This window comes from Oratosquilla oratoria, chromosome 25, assembly GCF_046742065.1.
Source record: "Oratosquilla oratoria isolate Oo_2021 chromosome 25, ASM4674206v1, whole genome shotgun sequence".
NCBI lineage: Eukaryota > Metazoa > Arthropoda > Malacostraca > Stomatopoda > Squillidae > Oratosquilla > Oratosquilla oratoria.
The window spans coordinates 32,933,296-32,944,363 of record NC_134801.1 but is presented as its reverse complement, the minus strand read 5'-3'; the positions used below and the strand labels follow the sequence as shown (position 1 = coordinate 32,944,363).

The 11,068-nt window shown below is 41.0% G+C and overlaps 1 long non-coding RNA gene across 1 annotated transcript; it reads left to right on the top strand.

Annotated features, from left to right (window-relative positions):
• The first annotated feature begins 1,057 nt into the window (after positions 1 to 1,057).
• Positions 1,058 to 10,024, top strand: LOC143038761 (uncharacterized). Its single transcript, XR_012967609.1, has 3 exons — positions 1,058 to 1,177; positions 1,329 to 1,392; positions 9,954 to 10,024. It is a non-coding gene; the product is annotated as an uncharacterized LOC143038761 (long non-coding RNA).
• Positions 10,025 to 11,068: the final 1,044 nt, after the last annotated feature.

Genomic DNA, 11,068 nt, shown 5'->3' with positions numbered 1-11,068 from the left:
CACGACTGAGGACCAGCCAATCAGAAGAAGAAACATATGATTCCAAGCAACGGCGATATAAAGTCACAATCTTCTGCATTTCATTTCCTATAACAACGTATCATTTAAAATTTCATTTGACCCAACATACATATATATATATATATATATATATATATATATATATATATATATATATATATATATATATATATATATACATATATATACTTATAAAATTTTCATATTCAGTATTTAAAAGTATAGCCAACTCCTGAATTAGCAATGACGACATGACGTCACAATCTTCTGCATTTCACTTCTTATAACTAATCAAGTCACTGCCTTCGTCTACTGAATAGAGGTAAGAGCTCTAAATTATATTCAATTTGATATAGAAACTTATTTTCTGTGATTTATACAATACGGTGATAGTGACTTAGTATATTCATCATAAAGTTTATATTTATAAACGTTGCTACTCGCTCAAGTCCGATGGGACTCCCTGAATGATAATGATAATTGAGTGGGAGTGGGATTGGGAGTGGGATGACGAGACATGATATAACATAAACAGAATTAAGAAGAATGATGTATATATAAGAGCATTGTCTTGATAAAGATTTTATTGACCATTTTATTAACAACGTATCATTTAAGATTTTATTTGACCCAACGGGTCACGGGTGGTCTAGTATAAATATATATATATATATACATGTACACATACACACGCATGTGTATATATATATATATATATATATATATATATATATAATGTATAGATATATATATATATATAAATATATATTTATATATGTATATACATATATATATATATATACATATGTATATATCATACATATATATACATATTTATACATGTATATACGTATTATACATTTATATATATACATGAATTTATATGTATATATACATAAATTTATATATAGATATATATATATATATATATATATATATATATATATATATATATAAATGGGTACGCCTTCAAAGTCATTCATATACACTGTTACCGGTCAGCTTTTGGGCGATCGCATCTGTGTTCTTGTTTTCGGTTTGTTCTCCGGGGACCCTCGCGCCTCGCCATCGAAGGAACTCGGAGGACCCGCGCAGTGCAGACGCCCGACGACACCACTTCGGCAACCCGGACGTCACTTGCATCCATGGATATAAGGTAAGTGACCTTGCCAGTCAGATTGAGAGCACGTGTGTATTCACTTAAATGTCATATATAGGAGAAGAGCTATACTCACAGAGTCCCGTTTCTGGTCAAAGATAGCTTTGAGTTTGCTTACGTTGCCTGATTGAAATGTTTCTTCTTCCAGACAGAAGGGTCACTCAAAGGAAGTTCACGTAACTCTGCAGCTGGAAGGCACCATGGAAAGTAAGGTAGGTGACACAATATAGAGGATAAAATGTACAGACGTAGACTTCCATCTCTGTGCTCTCATTGGTTAAAGTGGACTTTGAATCCACTTATCGTCACCCTTGTAAAGAAATTGCCTAAGCCATTTTTCGTCTTTTTTTTTCTGTGTGTAAATCAATTTTTCATTGCTCCTTGTGGTACAATTCCCAATGTTATATTTAGTGTCTGAGTAGGTTAAAACTACGTTAGAAGGAACATTACGTACATTTATATAATAGAAAAACGATTTATTTTTATTTTTTGAAAAGTTGGACAAATGACTTAGGCACTTACTTTATGAGGCTGGCGTTATGTTGTCTGACTGTATTATTTTATTTTCTATATTGTGTGTGTGTGTCTGCGTGTTTATGTGTCTGTGTGTGTGTATGTGCGTGTGTGTGTATGGGCCATGAGGATGTAGTCCTGGACACCCCAGCGTCCCGGAAGGCAGGCGACTTTACCACGGTCGCTCCAGCGTCCCGGTGGGCAGGTGATCAGAAGTTGCCCCAGCGTCCCGGTAGGCAGGTGTCCAGTCTCTGGTCACCCCAGCGTCCCGGTAGGCAGGCAACTGTGTGTTTGAGGGTGTGCCTACTGATATGTTTGACTATGAACATAAATGAGTACCTGTTTATGTGTTTGTATGCGTGACTGCCTGAGTGCATGTTTGAATGCTTGTGAGTGTTTGCAGTGAGTGGAGTCCTGGTCACCCCAGCGTCCCGGTAGGCAGGCGATTACTCAACGGTTGCCCCAGCATCCCGGTAGGCAGGTGACCAGGAGTTGAGTTGCCCTAGCGTCCCGGTAGGCAGGTGTCCAGCCTCTGGTCACCCCAGCGTCCCGGTAGGCAGGCAACTGTGTGTTTGACGGTGTGCTATTTGTATGTTTGACTATGAACATAAGTGAGTACCTGTTTATGTGTTTGTATGCGTGACTGTCCGAGTGCATGTTTGAATGCTTGTGAGTGTTTGCAGTGAGTGGAGTCCTGGTCACCCCAGCGTCCCGGTAGGCAGGCGATTACTCAACGGTTATCCCAGCGTCCCGGTGGGCAGGTGACTAGGAGTTGAGTTGCCCCAGCGTCTCGGTAGGCAGGTGTCCAGTCTCTGGTCACCCCAGCGTCCCGGTAGGCAGGCAACTGTGTGTTTGAGGGTGTGCCTATTAGTATCTTTGACTATGAACATAAGTGAGTACCTGTTTGTGTGTTTGTATGCGTGACTAACTGAGTGCATGTTTGAATGCTTGAGAGTGATTGCAGTGAGTGGAGTTCTGGTCACCCCGGCGTCCCGGTAGGCAGGCGATTACTCAACGGTTATCCCATCGTCCCGGTGGGCAGGTGATCAGGAGTTGCCCCAGCGTCCCGGTAGGCAGGTGTCCAGTCTCTGGTCACCCCAGCGTCCCGGTAGGCAGGCAACTGTGTGTTTGAGGGTGTGCCTACTGATATGTTTGACTATGAACATAAATGGGTACCTGTTTGTATGCATGACTGCCTGAGAACGAGTTTGATTGTTTGTGAGTGTTTGAAGAGAGTGAAGTCCTGATCACCCTCAGCGTCCCGGTAGGCACGCGATTACTCAACGGTTGCCCCAGCGTCCCGGCGGGTAAGGGAGCAGGAGTTGCCCCATCGTCCCGGTTGGCAGGTGTCCAGTCTCTGGTCACCCCAGCGTCCCGGTAGGCAGGCAACTGTGTGTTTGAGGGTGTGCCTATTGGTATGTTTGATTATGTACATATGTGAGTACCTGTCTGTGTGTTTGTATGCATGACTGCCTGAGAACATGTTTGATTGCTTGTGAGTGTTTGCAGTGAGTGGATTCCTGGTCACCTAAGCGTCCCGGTAGGCAGGCGATTACTCAACGGTTGCCACAGCGTCCCGGTGGGCAGGTGACCAGGAGTTGCCCCAGCGTCCCGGTAAGCAGGTGTTCAGTCTCTGGTCACCCCAGTTTTACTCTCGTAAAAACAATTGAATGCTCCTAACAGTTTTCCTCATCTCCCATATATCTGCAATACCTTCCACAGTGCCCAACTGTCTACCGTGTCATAAACCTTGTCCAAATCCATAAAGGTCCAAAGAACATCCTTACTTTTTCCTAAAGCTTTCTCACACATCTGCCTCACCACGAAAATCTGATCCACACAACCCCTACCTGCCCTAAACCCACACTGTTCCTCACCAATTACTCCCTCTTTTCCTCTCTTAATCCTATTAATAAAAACCATCCTTTAAGCCTTCCCAGCTACACTCAACAAACCGATCCCTCTGAAACTAATACACTCACCTTATCACCTTTTTCCTTAGTGGAACTATACAGGCACTCCTCCAGTCCTCCGGCACTCTACCCTCTCTTAGACAAACATTAAACAATCCCACCGGTTAGTTCACTATCACTGTTCCTCCCTTTTTTAGGCAAGTGTGTGTATGTACATATATATACATATATATATATATATATATATATATATATATATATATATACATACACACACAAGCCGCGAGCTTCGCCCTCCCCGTCTTCGCCCGGGGCTTGGCTGCGCAAACAGCGGCCTATGGTTGCAGCGGCCTTCGGCCGCAGCGCTCCGCGCTCTAATCCCACGATAGAGATCCCGTGATGGGGATCCCGTGTTGGGGTTCCATCCCGAGGCCGAGGCCAAACCCAAGGGACATTTTTTCCTGGTCAGTTCAAGGGAACATGGCGACCACTGAGGACTTGCGACCACTGAGGACTTGCGACCACTGAGGACTTGCGACCTTTGAGGACTTGCGACCTTTGAGGACTTGTTACCTTTGAGGACTTGTTACCTTGGAGGACTTGTTATCTTGGAGGACTTATTACCTTGGAGGACTTATTACCTTGGAGGACTTATTACCTTGGAGGACTTATTACCTCGGAGGATTTATTACCTTGGAGGATTTACAACCTCGTAGGATTTGCAACTTCAGAGGACTTGCACCCTCGTAGGACTTACGAACTCGGAGGACTTGCAGCCTCGAAGGGCTTACAACTTCGGAGGACTTGCACCCTTGGAGGACTTGCACCCTCGGAGGACTTGCACCCTCGGAGGATTTGCACCCTCGGAGGACTTGCACCCTCGGAGGACTTGCACCCTCGGAGGATTTGCACCCTCGGAGGACTTGCACCCTCGGAGGACTTGCACCCTCGGAGGATTTGCACCCTCGGAGGACTTGCACCCTCGGAGGACTTGCACCCTCGGAGAAATTGCACCCTCGGAGAACTTACAGCCTCGAAAGGCTTACTGACTCGGAGAACTTACGACCTCGGAGGAATTACCCCCTTTCCAAGACATGTAACATTTTTAGAATGTGTCACCTTTGAAATGGTTTGATTTTTATTATTATTTATATTATTATAAATCTTATTGATTTCTTTTTATTCATTTATCATTATTATATTTTTTTCCGCATCCGACCTAGTTATGGACCAAAAGGTCTCCTGTCGGGAAACCAGATTGCCGTAACACGCTGGTTCAGTTTTGGTCAAAATGAGCAGAATGGTCAAAAGTAGAAGAGTTTATTTTTAGGGAGTTATTAATATATATATATCAACAGTATTAAAGTATTAAAGGGGCCCAGTACGGAATAACTTTAGGAAGGCAGTAAACATTATCTTTGAAAGATAGAAATGAAGAAAAAAAATCAACACACAGAAAGAATGGTGAAAAAGAGTAGAATAATTTTACCAAGAGCTTTACTCGTGAAAGACCGTTATTCAATCAGTAGATTTATCTGCAGACAGTATTGTACCAGAATTTACTAAGGAAGAATTAACATTTGCTCTAAAAAGTATGAAACGAAGAAGAATACCAGGTTCATCGGTAGACCTTCTAAAACACGCAGGGAAAGAAATTCATTGTAAATTAGTTCAGTTGTACATCCAGTCTTTACGTCAAGAAAGCATTCATGAATTATGATGCGACGCTTTAGTGATTTTACTTCATAAAATAGGAAAACGGGAAGGCCCTAGTAACTACTGATCGATTAGAGTGTTATCAAATGTATATAAAGTGTTTCATTACAAATAGATTAAATAAAGTTTTAGATACAAATCAAAAGAGAGAACAAGCTTTAGAACCGGATATTCAACTCTAAACTATTTACAGACGATGAATCGATTAATCGAGAAAACGACAAATAGAATATACCTCCTTGTTTATTTTTTATTTTTTAGATTACGAGAAGGCCTTTGACTAGATAGAACAAATAACAACAATAAACTCGCTACCCAAGCAGGGTGCAAACGAACAATCGTAAGAGTTCTAGAAAAGATTTGTGCCAAAGGTACTATTGTAATTGAACTACATAATGATACAGAAAAGACAAAGATCGAGAAGGAGTACAGCAAGGCGATACAATTTCACCCAAACTATTTACAGTTTGCATTGGAAGAGATTTTCAGGAGGTTGAGTTGAAAAGAGAAAGGTTTGAAGTTCAATGTAGGTTAAAAAACAAAGTAATGTTCAATACGAAAGCTCAAAGTAAAGAGATTATAATCGATGGTGAGAGTCTTGAAGAAGCTGCAGAGTATATTTATTTAGGCAAGATGTTGAAATAAAAAGGCGTATTACAATTGGTTGAAAAATCTTTGGTAAGTATAAGAGGATCGTAAGAGGTTCTCTGCCTTTATGTTTGAAAAGTAAAATTTATAATAATCAACGTATGATTCCAGCCAATATACAAGGATGTGAAACTTGCACACTGACTAAGGCGATGGAGGCCAAGCTAAGGATTGCACAGAGGAGAATAGAGAGATCGATGGTGGGAATAACGCTGAAAGACAGAAAGAGAGCAGGTTGGATGAGAAAGCAGACTTGAATGAAAGATATTGTGGAGGCAGTAAAAGAGAGGAAGTGGAATTGAGCAGTTAAGTTAGCGCGAAAGAATGATGATCGATGGAGAAAGTGTGTTAGTAAGTGGGTGCCGCGTAATGGGAAGGTGCAAGGCATGGATTGGCATGAAAGAGGACTTTGTTCAACAGTGGACTCAGGGTGGCTGACTGATTCATGGATTGATACATATATACATACGCACACACACACACACACACACACACACACATGTATATATGAATATGCATATATATATATAAATATATATATATATATATATATATATATATATATATATATATATATATATGTGTGTGTGTGTGTGTGTGTGTGTGTGTGTGTGTATACTGTATATGTATATGTATATACATATATATATGTAGATATATACATATATATATGTATATATATGTGTATGTATATATATATATATATATATATATATATATATATATATATATATATATATGTGTGTGTGTGTGTGTGTGTGTGTGTGTGTGTGTGTGTGTGTGTGTGTGTGTGTGTGTGTGTGTGTGTGTGTGTGTGTGTGTGTGTGTGTGTATGTGTGTGTGTGTGTGTGAGTGTGTGTGTGTGTGTGTGTGTTTGTGTGTGTGTGTGTGTGTGTGTGTGTGTGTGTGTGTGTGTGTGTGTGTGTGTGTGTGTGTGTGTGTGTGTGTGTGTGTATTAGGAAGGTATAATGTAGTAGCACATTTGAAAAGTGGGACTTATTGACCCACTGTCGGAGAATGAGATAAAATGGACAGAAAATCTGTATATTTCGACCACTATCTGTGGTCCTCTTCGGCAGAATGATACATAGTGTGGAGTGTGAGAATATATATAGCTAAGAAGGCTACATTTCGGGACAGGGAAAAGGGGGGGATTCAGGTTATATGCCCTTGATGAAATCGGGGCGAAGGTTGACTGATGGTGAGGTCAAGTCCGGCTGCTTTTGAGATGGATTTCTTTGCTGCCATCCACGTTATGTAGTCTGGGGACCACTGGCCTTTGGAGGTTTTAAAGTTAGGTATATTTTTGATCAGGGAGCATTCAATATTTTTTCCTCGAAAGCTGCATTGGGATTTGTAGACGATGGCGGCATTATCTCAATCCATGTGATAATTCTCTTTGCTGGTATATAGGAACACTGCGGAGTTCTCTTGACCATATTTGATGGAGTTTTTGTGTTCCTTAATTCTTGTTTTCAACTCTCTTCCTGTTTGGCCCCAGTACACTTCTTCACAGTCTTTACATGGTACCAGCCCCGGGGTTTACAAACTACAAATGCCCAATGCGCTATCAAAAGATCTCTCTTGATAGCGAATTGGGGTAAGTCACTGTCACTTATTACGTGCTAGCGAAGGTTCGAGTCAATAGTTTGACCACGTATCAACTTCTGCATGTAGGCCTCCTCGACTTATTCGACGTTGATGGCTTAAAATTAAAGTGAATTGTGGCTGATAAATGTAAATCTGTTCAATGGGACCCATTAAGTGTTGTACATATATATATATATATATATATATATATATATATATATATATATAATGTATATATATATGCATGTATATATATATGCATGTATATGTGTATGTATGCGCGCATGTAAATACATACATATGTATATATATCATATATAAAGTGTATAAAAAAGAGAGAAAATGAGGGTGCTGTTAACTTGGACTACGAAAGTGTGGGCTTAGAATGTGAATTATTTGAACTTGACAAAACGTTGTTGAAGAAAATATGACAATGAACGAGTAAAAATGTAAATATCAAGTGGAAAACACACTGGAACAGCTAAAATTATATATGTATATTTTTCAACTTGACATACATGCACTTGCCTACCTGCCAGCATCCTTCATCACTGACTAACCGACGAAATCATGTTTGCATATATGATATGCAACTCAAGTAGGTCCGTCTTTTTCTGCAGCGTTTTCCACAAATTAGAAAAAATACTATAGATAAATTAACACGAACAAACCCACATCATTTGATAGAAACACAATGACAGGAAGAGTGCTGGCACGTGGTGGAAACAAAAGAGTACTAATCAATCCGGCAGTTACGAAATCCACATAAATTATGTCAACTCCAGAGGAGTGGAGCCGCCACCCGGCTTCCCCTATTGTTGAACTGGAGGACCCGACTGACTATATATAGGGGGGACGATCCACCTTCCCGGCGTAGTGATTCCTCTGCATCGTCATGGTGAGTAACCGAGGGCTCTCGTTCACAGAAATTGATCAAAGATCTGACACTCAGTGGCTTATAAAAACATTATATATATATATATATATATATATATATATATATATATATATGTATATATATATATATATGTATATATATATATATATATATATATGTACATACACACACACACACACACACATACACAAACATATATATATATATATATATATATATATATATATACATGCATATATAGATAGACATATGCACCAAAAATATTCACCTCCTTTTATAAAGATGGCAAACTATGGCATGCACACACTCTTCGCCCATCCCACACCAATCCAATAGTCATTTGTTCTTTATTTTACATTAGCTTTTTACAGATGATGGGCCATCGTTGATTTTGCTCACTGCCTGGATCAGATGCATTGGAGAAAGACACAGCACCTCCACAGTAGGGTCCTACACCTAAAACACTTTTACTCCCGCCGCTTCATTGCATTCGTCCACTCATGAAATATTAGAGAATACAAGGAGAAATCCCCTTCGGGCTTCGTCAATTGATCATCCAGTCACGACCTCTCTCCGCTCGCACCTTTCCTTTGCCATCTCCCTTCCCTGCTCAACAGACATTCCCCATTTTTCCAAGGCTGCTTTCCTCCATCCCTCATCCATTATATCTGCAATACCTCCCACAATTCCTTCCTGTCGACCCCATAAGACTTCTCCAGGTTTACCCTTTGCCAAAAAGTTCTTGTTTTAAAAAAAAAAAAAAAAAAAAAAAAAAAAAAAATCCTCGCATCCCCTACCTCTCCTAAACCCACACTGTTCCCCACCAATTACTCTCTGATCCTCTCCTAATCCTCTAAATTTACATTTCGCCATGCCTTTCCAACTGCACTCAACAGACTGATCTCTCTCATACTACTACATTCATATTTGTCCCATTTGCTTTGTAAAGTAGAACTATACATACACTTTTCCAATCCTCGTGCACATTTCATTCCCTTAAACACACATTAGACACCCTCACTAACCAATCCATTGTAACACTTTCTCCTTTCGTTAAACACTCCACTCATCTCATCTTTTCCTAAAGCCCTCTCATTTTCTTCTTCCATCACAGGCAATTTCAAAGCTCCGCCCGCTGCCATAATCAATCCCTGCCTAACATCTGTCCGTCTGCACCTTTTACCTGTTCCTCACTACTTGATTGAACGCCCTTTTCAGTCTTCATTTCCAAAACCTTATTTTGTTGTTTTCAAAATTCTCTTTCATGCTCTATCAATTTCCACTTTTTCCTGCAAGAAAACTTTACCAATGGCGATTGCTCCCTTCCTGTTCCTCCACCTTTTTATCTTGTACAAGTGATACGGGAAGTGCCCACATTTTTTATTCTTCAATTAAATATCTTGGAGAACGCGAGGACAGTCACCGTGTGTCGTGTATTCAGCGGGTTCCGGACAAATAAACTCGATTGACTAGTTAATCACCCGATGTCTTTCAGGCACCAGGAAGCAGAATGACCCATTTGCCCGCGATCTTGGCTCTCCTCATTTGCCTTGGACTTGCTCAAGGTACGCAGATCTGCCTCGAATATGCATTCAGGGTGGTTTAAAACAATCTAAACACGTACAGAATGCATGTCCATACATTTATAGCCGTATGGCTTTAGGGGCCGGTACTGATATATGTATTCTATTCGTGCAACAGGAAGTTATGCAGAGGAAAAGAGCGGACAACAGGACCCCGACTTCTGGCTGGAGTTTCTCCCTCCCTTCGTGTCCCAGGTGGTGAAGCTTCGCCTCGACGAACAGAGAGGTAATTGCAGGCGGAAGCGACGCTCCCAAAATTGGTCACAGTCACACATGCGTTCAAACATACGAGTATACGTGGAGGAATGCCCATAGTGATACCTGTAACAGATGTACATCACTAATACCGCTGTACACGAGTGATTTAGAATTCATTGTGGTCATGGCGGAAAGCTTAACAAGTGTCATGCAGCACATGCCCCGTCCTTTTTGCAGGTCTCATTACCCCTGAGGAAGCCGCCGCCGTCAGCCTTGACGACATATGGAACTCTATCACGTTGCCCACCGACTCCCCATCGGAGGCCTGGCTCAAGTTCCTTCCGTCTTACACGGCCAAGATGTTGAAAACCCAGATGGATGAGCAGAAAGGTACGTGTACATTGTACCCACATATGCGCAGCGCCTAAATTAGCCACGGTCAAGAGTGAAATGAAGTAAATTCACGTTTCTTTCTCCCTCCAAGACCTTTCCACAGGATGAGAAAAGTTACTCTTTTCCCATATTTGTCACATTTTCTTAAATTAACATAATCCATTTGGAATAAAAAAATTCTTTGATCATTAATCATCCTCCATCTGGAGTGATTTCAATCTTTAGAGTGTTCTTTTGTGAGAGGATATTTTTCTACACGTGCATGCATACGGAAAGAGGAAACATCAGCTAATACTGATATGCATGGTTTACTTCCAGCTATGGCCAACGGACCCATGGGCTCCAGGTTCAGTTACGTCCCTCCCCAGGCCGCAAGGTTCATGTAAACCCATATGGACAGGGAGAGTGGTCCTCACCCCCAGCAGTAGGTTCACGA